The following is a 15694-nucleotide window of genomic DNA, read 5'->3' as shown; positions in this document are numbered from 1 at the left end:
GTTGCATTGCTTTCCTAACTTAAAAAGGAGTTTATCTGCTTTATTGTTGCAATTTATTAAGGGCAAACAATCTAGGGCTTATAATAGGCCTGTAGGCAGAACAAAGCCCTTGTCAAATGAAAGGGGTGGCCGCTCAGCTGGGGAGCATGTAAATGCGCAAAAGAGAACTGTTCCCTTCAAAGACACCAGACATGCTTTTTAAATAAAACATCTCTCACATAATTGAGACTTGCCACTTAACTGTTGCATTGAGAATATTAATTTTTGTTTAAATGAAGTCTTACTGCAGAAAAGGCAAGGAAGAAGCAATAGTCTTTCGAGGACTATCTCATGCCACCCTAAGCACAGAACTCATGATTCACCAAACTGATATCAGAACTCTTTGTAGCACCTACATGTTCAGCAGTGCAGCTCCACTGGCATTTTAGATCAAGTTATAAGAGTTCATTGACTGGTCTATTTATCTCGGTTGGTTGCCTGAACCTTAAAGGAGTTCTGTCTTATTGATAAAAATAGGTCATTGTGGCTATTATTTTTTCATATGCTCATGCCTTAGAAACAAAGTCAATTTCTCATTCCACAGTTCATTTAAGATTTCTAATTAGGTGCCTCCTTTGCAAAGGCTGAAATTGAAATGACAGATAAAGATAACAATGTAATAAGTGTTTTCACACACTGGTATGCATGGTATTTTTTTTGTCATTGGAAAATAGGCATTTGGGAAGATAAAACCCAGAGCATCGGGCAATATCCTCAATTAGATCCCCCCCCCCTTCAGTTTGTTGAAGTCCTTGACTTGATGACTTGGCAAAGGCAACTGGGACATATTTCTTTATTTTCTCCCTCTCCCCTCTAGCCTAAAAACTCTCAGCCCCCTACTTTCCAAACTGCTACCACCAAAGAGTTTATTAAATGGCTGAAAAAGACAGCTGGTCCCACCATCTGTTAAACTGTTTTTCAGGGGCCAAATGAAACAGATTACACCTTCAGACAAGCCAAGTTTTTCCAATACTTCTCCCGCCTTTCTCCCCCCCTCCCCACTGCTTCTCCTGAAAGCCTGTGGTGGCCTAATCTGAATTTCACGCTCTGATTTTGCTCTTGCTAATGTGTGAGCTTCTTATGTGTGCTTCTCATATAGTTGCCTATATTACTTTGCCTCTCCGTAACAAAAGCTCTCCATTTCTTTCAGCCAGCCTCATTTGCAATCACCGGAATTCTGGCTTTGGAGTTTCCTTTTGCAGCAGATATTGTATCATAAAGGAAACCCACTGAGAACTAATATCTGACTTTTGTTTTTTTAAAGGGACACAGACAGGGCCAGCAGCATATCACAGTGATTTTGCTGAGCACTTTTCCATAAATGCTAATAGAGGTAATTCAGATGGACCAACAAAGCTGGTATCTTCAATGCACTGCAGGTGTGAGAGGCTTGAAACAAAAGAGATGCTAACCCTAATGGTATTTCTTGTCATTAACAATTCTTTGATGTTCACACTCAAGGCTCTCTTTTATCTGGTGAGAGTGGGTTCCCCCTCCCAGCCCTCTTTGTTAATATGCAGCACAACTGAGTCTTTACTCTTCCTCCTAGCCTTTAAAGACCTCTGCAAAATGTTTATGCTAAGTTAGTTTCCACAGCATCTTTGGGCACTACAACCAAGTAATATGAGATAAAGCTTGTGAGGTTATTATTAAAACATCAGTGAGTTCTAATCATTAAGTCAGAGGATCAGATCAATAAAAAGCAGCACTTAATGTTACTTTAATAAGGGTGAGTTTCCTGTAACAGGTCTTGAGGATTAACTTCACTGTAACCAAAGTGATGCTTCTAATGCAGCAGCTCTGAAGATACAAATCGTATGTTTTCCTTGTACTCATTAAGAAAAACTAATTGCAAATGTTTCAAGCACATTAGATCAGTGTATTCCCATATTAAAAAGAGGTCTCATAATGAAGTCTGTTTGTTTCAATTTTAAGAAAAGGAACTTTCCTTCCATGACTCCCCTCCAACAGTTTCTAGGAAGAGTTCCTCCAGGAAACCCCCCCCCCATAACTACCTTAGCAGCATGGTGCCTCTGCACGGCCTGTGGCAAGAAGGAAATGTACACACAAAGAACCAATGCTGCCTCAAAGTACCAGGCAGGCTTTTCAGGTAAACAGTGAACATACTCCTTTAGAGCTCTACATCTGCTGTCAACAGTCCCGACATTTTGCTCTACAGAGTCCGGAGTACTGTTGTGCTGTGAAGGTTTTTCTGCATGTTTACATGCAGAAAAATCTACATGGCGTGTAGAGGGAGCAATTCAGTACTTGATTTGACAGAGCCCCTCTATTGAAACAGCCTATCTTGGTCTGGAATCATATTTTATGAAGAGGTGTGTGGCCCAGAGTGTAACGTAACACTGAGCTGAAAACATAGGATAGGGAACAAAAGCATGGCCTCTGATCTTCACTTTTCTGTTTTTAATAGTATTAGTTTCAGAAGCAGAAGTCACGGCTTTGGGGCAAATTGTCCCTTCACGGGGTTGACTTTGGGCAGGAAAATGGCATGTGGGGAAACAGTGACACTCTTTCCCATGAGCCCCCGTTCCAATAGAGTTCATCCTCCTGCATGGCTGTTTCTGAGAAAAAAGAGAGGCACTTTTGACTGGAAGCATGCATCAACGGCTTCTGTTTGTGTCCACATGTAATTTGGCCTTCAGGAACAAAAGGCTGCAACCCTAGAAGAGTTACTTGAGAGGAAGCTCTGTTGAACTTTGTGGGATTCACAAGTAAGCATGTACAGACTCAGGCTATAAGACAACTCCATACACACATTCACTTGGAGTGAAAGCCTCAATGAACTTACTTTCAAGGAGGCATGCCTGAGCTTGAAGAATGTTAGTAAACTGCTCATGATTCCTTAACTGCAGGGCTTGTTGAAAAGACAGATTGGCAGCTTCATTAGTCATGGCCCAGGTTTAGACACACAGCTCTGCCAAAGGAACTCCCATGTAACCTATACCATTCCAGATTCTACCACCTTTGAGCTCCAACCACTGCTAATTGACTTGGCTTTATATAGCTCCTGCACATTTGCACTATGCCTAACTCTCACTGGCCATGCTATTTTCCCATACTCTTTCATTGAGGCCTAGAAAGACCCTCTAGTGGGGCAGAGCCACCATTGTGTGAATGGGTTCAAAGAACCTGGGCTGTTCCCTTCAGGGGCTGCAACTCGCGCCCCAGCCACGGCCCCTGTATCACATGTCAGACGCAGGGGGCAAAGTTGTGCTCGCAAACAGGGCTATGCAGCTCATAGGAACATAGGAAGCTGCCATATACTGAGTCAGATCATTGGTCTATCTAGCTCAGTATTGTCTTCACAGACTGGCAGCGGCTTCTCCAAGGTTGCAGGCAGGAATCTCTCTCAGCCCTAACTTGGAGAAGCCAGGGAGGGAACTTGAAACCTGCTCTTCCCAGAGTGGATCCATCCCCTGAGGGGAATATCTTGCAGTGCTCACACATCAAGTCTCCCATTCAGATGCATCCAAGGCAGACCCTGCTTAGCTACGGGGACAAGTCATGCTTGCTACTACAAGACCAGCTCTCCTCTCCATAATGAGCCACTTAGCCAAGTGCCTCCTAGCCTGGCCGGGAATGAGTCTCCCTGCCTTTTTAAGCAGGGAGAGCCGATCCCGGCTGTGCTGCGAATGTGGCGTTGGCTGGGAATTTGCTCGGAAATGGGGGGCATGGCCCTGTTTGTGACCAAAACTCGCCCCCTCCATCTGACATCAGATGCTGCGTCAGATGCTGTCGTGCTGGTGGTGGGTGGAGCAGGGGTCACTGTTGTTCAGGGGCCACCACCATGCACCTGCCCTCCAGGCTTGTGGACTAGAAGAAAGAAAAAAGGGTCACTCTCCTGATGTTGCCACATCTTAAAGTTTCTAGGTGGAGGCAGTCTATTGTGGAAAAGCCTGACTACTTGTAAGCACTCCATCACTTGGTTTTCTTAACACATTCTCATAGGTGTCCACAATCACAAACATTTCCACACCCTGTCCCCCTGCTGCCCATCCATTAGAGAAACAGGCCGATAGAGCATAGCCAAATGGACCTCCAAAACATCTGCTTCTCACATCTTATTCACACAATGGAAAGTTTTTCTGACCCTAGAACAAGATTTTGCATGAATAGATAAAATTCAATTCAGGAATGAATAGATAACATTCAAATTTAGAATGATCAGTACTAAGGTGTGTAAGGTTGCCATATATATAAAGAGGATAGGTCTCCTGTACCTTTAGGAGATGCACAGAAGAGGAGATTTCAACAGGTGTAGCTTGTCATGCAGGGAAAAGAAAAGTTGCACTTGATGAAATTCCCTCTCCTGTGCACTTACTAAAGGCATAGGAGGCAGAGGAGACCTATCCTCTTTTCCATATGGCAACCCTAACCATGTGGTCAGAAGCCAGTGTGGTGTAGTGGTTAGAGTGCTGGACTAGGACCAGGGAGACCCGAGTTCAAATCCCCATTCAGCTATGAAACTAGCTGGGTGACTCTGGGCCAGTCACTTCTCTCACAGCCTAACCTACTTCACAGGGTTGTTGTGAAAGAGAAACTCAAGTATGAAGTACACTGCTCTGGGCTCCCTGGAAGAAGAGCGGGATATAAATGTAAAAAATAATAAATAAATAAATAAATAAATGATATCACATGATGCCATACATCACTAGTCGGGGGTGGGGGAATAAACGAGATCATATTCCCAAGGGAATACAAATAAATCATAACATTCAATCTAGGACATAATTACTTGGTGCAAAAGTACTATTAATTTGCAGTCAATAATTGTGTTTCCAAAACAAAGAAATGGATTTTAATATTATTAGCTGACATCCAGACTAAGTTACTCATGAGTAGTACTACTGAAATTAATTGGACAAATTAGTCATGAGTAGTTTGTCCCACTGGTTTTAATGGGACTACTCATGAGTAATTTAGTCTGGATGCCAGCAACTATGTACACGAGTTTTCATTATATACAAATCCTAGCATTTAGCATGATAACATCAGTGAACTTTGTGGGGAAAGACAATATACTTTTATGAAATGTATCAAACTTAATTTCAGCACCAAAATTAAACAGGGCTCTGAAGATACAGAATGCATATGATACCGTTCTAAAGATGAAAAGTTTATCTTTTTCAAGAACTACGACTAAAGAGTCTAAACGTTATGTGTTTAAAAAGCAGGGAAGTTTCCTTTGTAAATGGCCTTCTTTCCTTCTCTTAGTTCTGTGCTTAGTGAACAGAAAAGTTTCCATTAAAATCAGTGGGTTTTGGAGTTACCCTAGAGGATTCTTGTTCTGCACTTTCTAATCAACCTGAAGGACACTGCGATTGCTTTACTCTTGGCAAGTGAGCTCTCCTAGACATTCAGCAGTCTAGTATCCTGATTTCAATTGTGTGTGTGTGAGAGAGAGAGAGAGAGAGAGAGAGAGAGAAAGAAAGAAAGAGAGAGAGAGAGAGAGAGAGAGATTAGAAAGGAGCACCAAGCAGTAGCTTCAGAGCTAATAGCAAAATACTGGATAAAGGACTTGGCAGGGATGGGCCATTGCTCAGTGGCAGAGAATATGCTTATATGCAGAAGGTCCCAGGTTGTCTTTGGATCTCCAGTGAAAAGACCAGGGAGCAGAGCTAGGGAAGAACCTGCCGGGGACCTTAGAAAATTGCTGCCATTCAAAGTAGACCAAATAACTGGCCTAGATCAACCATGGGTCTGATTTACACACTTACATGATTTTTTTTTTTCCTGAGATGAAAGGTGACACAATGGATTAGACATGACTTCTGGGAATTATACAGCTACACTTTATATTTCATTTCTTAACAGAAGCAGATATCTTATTAAACTGAAAATTAAAGTACAAGGAAATATTTCAGAGCAGGGTTCAACCCATACAGTTCATTGGTACATCATCGTATTGAGGCAAAAGAGTTACAGAATAGTTTCGTTAAATCTACCTCCATTATATGCCTGAGAGAAACATTCACAGCACTGCAAAATGTAACTCCAGGCTTAGAAAGAATACAATCTCTTCTAGAAATATGACCTCCAATAATAATTATTCTGAGAGGTTTCCTCAATAGGGAGTTGTGACTGAATTGTCCATGTGGTTCTTTAAAAGGCTCTTTTTGAATAATTTGACAGTAAGCTGTTTTTGGAGACCATGTCTGGTGCAAACATGCTTTAAGGCACACGGATGCCTTTTTTTTCAGGGGATTAGGCTCCTGGGGGCTTTTTGTGAAAGAAGAGGCTCTTCTGCTTTTAAGAACACCTCTTAAAAATACAGGTTGACAGCAGGGGCAGTGATCCATTGATGAGCTCCGCGACAGGAGGGAGCAGCCCTCTTGGATATATTCCTGGCAGTGAACAGTGCTTTTGTGGGGAGGGGAGAGAAGTGGCCATCGCTTCCGGGTCCCCCTCCCCTTGTGCTGCCTTGCTCCATCAAGCCTGCAAGGCATCTACTCTGAAGATTCCCTGCCTCAACGCAGCTCTGATCCTGTTGACCGATCACTGTCCATCATGTCAGCCACCTCTAGACAAACACCTGGTTCCGCTCTTAGTGTTCATCCACATACATTCATATACATGTGTGCAAGAGACAAAGTGAATCCATGCCGTACACAGAGTTTTAACTTCTAGATAACTGGAGGAGGGAGCTGAACTATTAAGAAACCCAGGGAATGGGCTCAGGGCATATTGCTGAAGCTAATCAGATCTAGATCTGGTTAGTGGCCGGAAGGGTGGTTGCCTGGGAACCCTATGTATGCTGCCTTAAAGACAATATAGATGTAAAAAATGACAGCACAAGTGATCACATTCACAAAATGTAAGCAAGACATCCCTAAAAGGCATACCTGGACATACCTGCTCATGAGGAAGTGGACAAACTGGTTCGGACTGTGAGTCCTACAACCTGTTCTCTTGACCCCTGCCCAACATGGCTTATCTCATCTGGCAATTATGTTATCAGAGAGGGTCTGGTAAATATTATAAGTGACCTATATATATATAGGTCTGGTAAATATTATAAGTGCTTCTCTGAGGGAAGGCAGGATGCCTCCTTGACAAGGAGGCTATTATAAGACCATTTTTGAAGAAACCTGCATTGGATCCCTTGGTTAGCTAATTGCAGACCTGTTTCTAATCTTCCATGGTTGGGAAAGGTGATTGAGTGGGTGGTGGCCTCTCAACTCCAGTAAGTTTTGGATGATGCAGACTATCTAGATCCATTTCAAACTGGCTGTCATGTGGGCTATGGGGTTGAAATTGCTTTGGTCGGCCTGATGGATGATCTCCAACTGGCTATTGACAGAGGGAGTGTGACTCTGCTGATCCTTTTGGATCTCTCTGTGGTTTTAAATACCATCAACCATGGTATACTGCCTGAGGGAGATTGGGTGGCACTGTTTTACAGTGGTTCCGATCCTACATCTCTGGCAGATTCCAGATGGTGTCACTTGGAGACTGTTCTGCAAAGTGAGAATTAAAGTGTGGAGTTCCACAAGGCTCCATACTGTCTCCAATGCTCTTTAACATCTACATGAAACCACTTGGAGAGATCGTCAGGAGGTTTGGTGCAGGATGTTATCAATATGTTGATGACACCCAGATCTACTTCTCCATGTTGCCCTCATCAGGAAATGGCATATCTTCCTGTGTGGAGGCAGTAATGGGCTGGATGAGGGATAACAAACTGAGGTTGAATCCAAATACGACGGAGGTACTGACTGTGTGGGGTCGGGACCCGAGAGGTGGTTTAGATCTGCCTATTCTGGATGAGGTTACACTCCCCCTGAAAGATCAGGTACGTAGCTTGGGAGTGCTCCTGGACCCAAAGCTCTCCTGGTTTCTCAGGCTGAGGCAGTGGCCAGGAGCACTTTTTATCAGCTTTACTGATACATCAGCTACGGCCGTTTCTGGAGGTAAATGATCTTAAAACAGTGGTACATATGCTGGTAACCTACAGGTTTGACTACTATAGTGCACTCTGCATAGGGCTGCCTTTGTACATAGTCTGCAAACTACAATTGGTACAGAATGTGGCAGCCAGATTGGTCTCTGGGACAAGACAAAGGGACCTCATAACACTGATTTTAAAAGAACGCCACTGGCTGCCTATATGTTTCCAGGTGAAATACAAAGGGCTTTGTAGGTGATAACCATCACCTACAAAGCCCTTAACTTGGGCTCAGGCTTTTAAAGAAAGCACCTTTTTTGTCATGAACCCTGCCGCCTGTTACGATCTTCTGGAGAGGTCCAGTTACAGGTGCCGCCAGCTTGTCTGGGGGTGACCTGGGACCTAGCTTTCTTTGTGGCTGCCCCAGGGCTTTGGAATATGCTCCCTGCTGAAATTAGAGTGTCTCCTTCTCTGTTGGTTTTCAGGAAGACCCTCAAGACTCCCGTGTTCTCACAGTGTTTTAATTAGAATCAATTTTAATAATTTGTTTTAATAACTGTTTTATGCTATTGTTTTTATTGTGTTTTGTGTATTTTAATCTGTGACTTTTATATTGTTTTTAAATTTTGTACACCACCTAGAGAGAGATATACCAGGCGGTATAAAACATGATCTATAAATAAATAATAAATTCATGTCCCTATTTTCCCATTCAGGTGAATGTTGGCCTGGGAAAACAGGTATGGCCCTGGGGAAACAGGAGCAGCTGGAGAGGATGGAGCAGCCTGAGGAGGAATGATAGGAAAATGATAGCCAGTGTCAGTAGCACTAGTCCCAGGAGCATATGTGGTTGCTTCTCTCTAGTCCTTTCCCAGCATTTAATTGCCAATACAAAACCACTTTCTTCCCAGATCACAAATGCACTGCCCCATACAGCTTTCAGGAATACTCTACACATCTTCTATTGGCTGTCCCAACCAAACAATGAGGCACGTTGTTCTAGCAGAAAAATCCCTTTATCAGATTGAATTTATTGAAAAATTTCTGAATCAAGCAAAACCTACTTCCAGGTTCAGGGGCAGATTGCCTCTGAATGCCATTTGCAGGCGGACAATGGTGGGAAAGGGGGTATGCCCTCATCTTCTGCTCATGGGCTTCCCAAAGCCATCAACGTGGCCACTGTGGAAAACAGGATGCCGATCCAACAGGACTCATTATGTAGTTGTATCAGTGAGTTCCACCTGCATACCTAAAGCTCCAATGGAAAGGAAATTCATTGATTCTTCCAGGGACACAGGGCGATGATGTCACTGCTTCATGTTGAGTACTGCTAGCCATGGAGTGTGCACAACATAGGCCTAGCCCACATCCCATCACTGCTATTGCTTAGCGATTTCCTCCAGAAATGGCAGAAGTCAGTTGCCACATGTCAGCATATGAGTACCCCGCCCCCACACATTGCTACTGATCATGGTCAAAGAGTAGGTGGCATTACATCTGGGCTAGCTCTCTTCATTAGAAGATATTGCCATCTTAATTGTCTCTCTCTTTGAATTTCTATTGCAATAATAATCAGAACCATAAAAAATAGTCTTAAAAAGACAAACAAGTGCCCCCTAAAAAAATAAAGGGGGCTCCATTAAAATTTGACCCACCAGTTAAAATTTGGCATTGCCATTTATATTGGTGCCTACCAATTGAATTGATTCATGCTTACAGCTCTCTAGTCTAAAAGGAGCAGCCCAGGTTAGAACCTGACACTCTCTGTGCTGCTGCCTGGTGTGATGAGCCCACCAGAGCTTGGAGCTGGAATGTTTCCTGGGCTGTGAGGTATGCTGTGTCTCCAGTGACTCCACCCACCCCGGGAGGTCATTAGATCCCTGTGACTTGAAAGCACCACAAAGGCTTACATGTCAGGCTGCAACATGTCGCACTGGTTACATGTCAGGTTGCAACATGTCGCAATACAGGTTACCTGCTGTATTTGACTCCTGATTCTCACCCAGCAGACCCACACTCCCACCCTATCCCAAAAATCTAGGGCCTGTAAAAATGGCTTTAAATCATTTATATATAGGTGCACATGCTTGCATCTATATGCATGTAGACAGAAAAAGAGCCCTGCTGGATAAGACCAAAAGTCTATTCTGTTTCGTGGCCAACCAGATGCCTCAGGGAAACTCACGAGCAGGAGGTGAAGGCAACACACTTTTCTTGCTGTTGCTCCTCGGGATACTGGAACTGGTATTCCGAGGCATCTTGCCCCTGAACTGGGAGGCAGCGGATTGCCACCAAGACTAATAGCCATTGAGACTTTTGTCCTTTATGAAGGTGTGCACTCTCCTTTTTAAGCCATCTATGCTAGTGGCCATCACCACATCTTGTAGCAACAAATTCTATAGATTAATTATGTGCAGTAAGAAGTATTTCCTTTTGTCTGGCCAGTGTGGTGTAGTGGTTAGAGTGCTGGACTAGGACCGGGGAGACCTGAGTTCAAATCCCCATTCAGCCATGATACTAGCTGGGTGACTCTGGGCCAGTCACTTCTCTCTCAGCCTAACCTACTTCACAGGGTTGTTGTGAAAGAGAAACTCAAGTATGTAGTACACCGCTCTGGGCTCCTTGGAGGAAGAGCGGGATATAAATGTAATAATAATAATAATAATAATTATAATTATAATTATTTTACAAAAAGCAGCTTTACTGGGAACAGCCTATATTCTGCGACGATATCTATAACAATTGACAATAAAATTCAGCCATCCCAGGTCCTTGGGAAGGACTCGATGTCTGGATAAAACAAACCAGTCAATAACACCTGTCTGACTGTGTAAACAAGAAATAATAAATCATTTGCCTGTCAGTTTCAGTGGATGATCCTGAGTTCTAGTGTTATGAAGGAGGAAGAAACATTTATCACGGTTTACTTTCTCCACACCATATATATTTGTGTAAGTCTTATTGATGTTCCCTTTCCTCCTTGGTCACTTATCCCCCTAAACTAAAAAGCCCCAAATGTGCAGTCCTTCCTCATACGGAAAATGTAACCACTTTGATTGCTCTCCGCCGTATCCTTTCCAGCAAAATCCATTTTTAGATGTGGCAACCAGAACTGTACATGGTATTCCAAATGTGGCCACACCCTAGCATTGATTTTGCCTTTTTCACAGCTGCCATGTGCTAGAATCGATTTTTTCATTGAACTGTCCACCATGTCCCCAAGATCTCGTTCTTGGTTAGCATCTGCCAGCTCAGACCCCACCAATGTACATGTGAAGTTAGGATTTTTGCTGCCATGTGCATCATTTTACACTTGCATAGACTGGCCACTCTTTTGTTGCCCATTCACTCAGTTTGGAGTGATTTCCCCCCATTATATACTAGAACATACCTTTGATAATGCATTAGAACAGATAAAAACATGATCAGTTAAGAAGTCATCCTTAATTGCTTTGGCACAGGCATTCCACTACTAGCCCAAACAGAAATACTTTGGAATACTTCCAACTGAGATTTACTACATATAATTCCTCTCTGTTGCGGTATATGTTTGCATTATAAGCAGTGCTTTTCTGCATTCTAAGCTATATTCCCAACCATAGCAAGACTAGCACAGCCGTTGCTTCTCTTAAGGACCATTCCATGCTTGCATGTCCACCACCTGATGACTGCAAAGTCAAGTAATGAGCAGGGGTGTACATTCATTTAGGAACAAATTTTTTAAAAAACAAAACAAAACAAATGCAGTCAATTTGGTTCATTTTTAATCCATCATGAAATGAATGCTGAGAGGTCCCAAAAGAAAATAGGGACAAAGGAAGCTGTTGTATACTGCATGAATCCATTGGTTCATCCAGCTCAGTACTGTCTACTCTGACCAGCAGCGGCGCTCCAAGGTTCCAGGCAGGAGTCTTTCCCAGACCCATCTGGAGATGCCAGGGATTGAACTTGGGACTGTCTGCATGCAAAGCAGATGCTCTACCACTGAGCAACAGCCCATGGCAGGGTGGTGTGGTTTGTTTTCCTTTATTCATCCATGTGCCCCCACCCTGCCAAGAATATTCCAGACACTGCATTGTTCCAGGGCATTCTTGGGAGAAATGGTGGCTGCCACAGAAACACAGCATCCTCCTCTATTAACCCTCCTTTCCTCCCAAACACCCCAAAATGACATAGTCCAGTTTTTTCTGAAGCAAAAATGGCAGCTGCCAGGAAGTGGCCACCAAAAGGAGCTCTACCACTCCTTTTAAATGGCCAAGCCCTCTGCTCCACAGGTAAGCCCCCCACAAACTCTCCAGTTGAAAAATAACTGAAATAACACCCCAACAAATAACAATGCATGGGGAAATGAATCAAGTTTGTTTTTTTAAACACAAATGAAACAAACATGGAATTCTTGTACACCTTAGTAGTAACTGGCATTTGTGAATGAGCTATTGGCAGATCAGGTCAAACACCACAGAAGGAATTTTCATATCACCTTACAACCCCCCAAACAGAATGCTTTCCATGGTGAGTTCACACACTCAGCTGCGTTTTCACATATTGAATAATCCAGGGGAAAGGAAGCAAGTGATTTACATGCATGTGTGAAATAACCTTTAGGTGGCAATTCTATTAACTAAGAACTCAGTAGGACTGACTTTCAAGTAAACATGCTTAGAATCAGGCTGTTAGTCTCTTTCCTCTAAGCAGGGCTGGCCAAGCTGAGGTTCCCCAACTCTCGCTGGACAACAGCTCTTATAATCTTCAGCTGCAATAAACTGTTGCTTGGAATGATGGGATCTGTAGTCCAACAACTGCTGAAGAGTCTCAGTTCAGCCATCCCTGTTCAAATTTATTCATTTTTTCAAATTTGTAGACCACCCCAAACTTCCGTCAGTGTGCGGTTTACAACATAAAACGGATTAAAAATGAAAACCTTAAAACCATTTAAAACCACAGTCAAGTTAAAAAGCTTGGGTGAAAAAATAAGTCTTTAAGGACTTTAAAAAACATTGTCAAAGATGGGGAGGTTCTTATTTCAGCAGGGAGCGCATTCCAGAGTCTGCGGGGAAGCAACAGAGAAGGCCTGTCCCCGAGTAGCCACCAGATAAGCTGGTGGCAACTGCAGATGGACCTCTCTGGATGATCTCAATGGCCGGTGGGCCCGCAGGCCTGTAGCCAGTCTCAGAATTTTGGGGGCAGGATTGCAGAAGTCAGGGGAGGCAGGTTATAAAATGTTCAGTGAAAACAGTCAGTGGGGCTGGGAAGGAAAGAGAATGTTTTGGTGTGGCAGGTACACACCATGCCACCAGCTTGCTACGGGCTTGGGCTCATGATGAAGAAGTCATTCTCTTAAATACCCAGGGCCTAAACTGTTTAGGGCTTTATAAGTTATAACCAGTACCTTGTCTTTTGCCCAGAAACGTATTGGTAGCCAGTGTAGTTCTTTTAGTCCAGGAGTAATATGGTCTCTTTGAGATGACTCAAGAGACAACCTGGCTGCTGCATTTTGTACCAATCACAGTTTTTGGACTACGTACAAAGGCAGCTCCACATAGAGCGCATTGCAGTAGCATTGCAGAGATCACCAGTCTGGTGTACAGAACCAAATACAGAACATAAAGCAAAAGCACTACTTGTACCCTTGTCCTTCCTTTCCTCTGCATATATTCGGACAAACTATTAACCCTGAGCCACTTCTAAAGTTAAGACTGCTTGGAAGGATAATTGTGCTTTCATATATCACTTGGCAAGTTCTGCAGGTCTATTTTCAATTATGTATAATTATAATTACAGAACAATATAATAATATTAATATTAATAAAAACTACTAGGCACTGTTCAAAAACTGCAGCATATCAGAAACGTAAGGCAAGCACACTTCTGCAAGCTGTAAAATTACAGTAACAGGAGAACTAAAGGTAAACTAGGATTGCATTATTAGCTCAGGTCCACACAACTTGTGGCCCACAAAACCAAATGCAGCCTAGCAGCCAAACACTGCAAACTCCCTGGTGCTCGACAACACACCTTCCTCCAGTGGTGTAAAAAGCTCTGAAGGGGTCTGTGTGCAAGAACTGAACATGGGCCCCATCGGATAATTTCCCCAAAGGGATCAAAGGGAAATTTTAAAAAAATAATAACTTGCAAGAGGCTGGACAGAAATATGGTACATATGGTGTTAAATCAAATTAAACACTTAATGCTTCCACATGATGCATTAAGCAAGAGGACTTTCAACGATATTGGTTCACTTGCTGATTTTTCATGAATTTTAAAAAAGGTTTCTAAAAATGTTTAAAAGTGTCATAACTGAGTGTTATCCCTCAGGGCTCCGTATTGTCTCCGATGTTGTTTAACATTTACATGAAACCACTGGGAGAGATCATCAGGAGATTTGGTGCTGGGTGCTATCAGTATTCTGATGACACCCAAATCTTTTCCTCCATGTCAACATCATCAGGAGAAGGCATAACCTCCCTAAAACCTGGAGGCGGTGATGGGCTGGATGAGAGATAACAAACTGAGACTGGATCTAGATAAGACGGAGGTACTTATTGTGCAGGGTCAGAACTCAGGAGATGATTTTGATCTGCCAGTTCTGGATGGGGTCACACTTCCCCAGAATAAATAGGTATGCAGTCTGGGGGTGCTTCTGGACACAAACCTCTCCCTGGTGTCCCAGGTTGAGGCAGTGACCAGAGGTGCCTTTTATCAGCTTCGGTTGAGACGCCAGCTGCATCCGTTTGAGATAAACGACCTCAGAACAGTAGTACATCTGCTGGTCACCTCCAGACTTGACTACTGCAATGTGCTCTATGAGGGGCTGCATAATGTTGTATAACTATAACAACCCCTGCTAACTTGGCAAAGAGGCACTTTTTAATGTGATTCTCTTTATTTAGCAGGGGAAGAGTAACTGGCCCTATATCACCCCCAGCACAGTACTTCCAGGGACTGTTGCTGGTGTCTATCTTATGTTTCTTTTTAGATTGTGAGCCCTTTGGGGACAGGGAGCCATCTTATTTATTTATTATTTTTCTGTGTAAACCGCCCTGAGCCATTTTTGGAAGGGCAGTATAGAAATCAATTTTTTTTAAAAAATAAACAATTTTAATTGTTTAATTGATTTAATTTTTAAAATGATTTTAATTGTAAACCACCCAGAGACACAAATTTAAAAATGTGTTAAATAATAAATAATAATGTCCTCTCCTGCCAAGCTTGCATCACAAGGGCCTCTGGAGGAAGCCCATTTATGGATGGGAAAGGCAGGAGAAGACAGGGATGGTGGAACTCTTTCAACTGAGTCTCACTGCCACTGCTGTTGCAGAAAGGTGGACACTGGACAGAGACTGAGAGGTTGACTGGGAGCTTCTGATGACTGTGGGCCCCTGAGCAAGTGCCAGACTTGGCCAGTTTCTGACGCTGGGCCTGATTAGGTGGTGGGATGCTGGAAGGAACTGGTACTTCAGAGAATGATCTAATGGGATGTGCAGAGATTGCTTCTGTGAATGACATACCACAACAGACCATATAGTTTGTTTTCCTGGGGTTATACAAAGTATCAGCCCTGGTCTTTTTATTTTCAGCTTCAGTTAGAAGAATATTATAAAATGCCAAGTTATGCAATTTAGTAATACACTATTAACTATTTTACCATTTGGGCTTTTGATGTTTTTCCTCCCTCTGGGGAAATAAGAGCCACATGTTCTATCACAAAATACTCTTTTACAAGATAAAGTCAAAATCACACATTCAGCACTT

General features: G+C 43.0%; 1 protein-coding gene across 16 annotated transcripts in view; it reads right to left on the bottom strand.

The window, feature by feature from the left end:
- The window catches only part of MYO3B (myosin IIIB), a 523310-nt gene that overhangs the window by 13675 nt on the left and 493941 nt on the right, over positions 1–15694 (bottom strand). The gene's annotated exons all lie outside the window — the stretch shown is intronic.

The sequence above is a fragment of the Hemicordylus capensis genome, chromosome 1 (assembly GCF_027244095.1).
Source record: "Hemicordylus capensis ecotype Gifberg chromosome 1, rHemCap1.1.pri, whole genome shotgun sequence".
Taxonomy (NCBI): Eukaryota; Metazoa; Chordata; class Lepidosauria; order Squamata; family Cordylidae; genus Hemicordylus; species Hemicordylus capensis.
The sequence above is the reverse complement of the archived record's forward strand: the minus strand, read 5'-3'. Positions and strand labels throughout refer to the sequence as shown.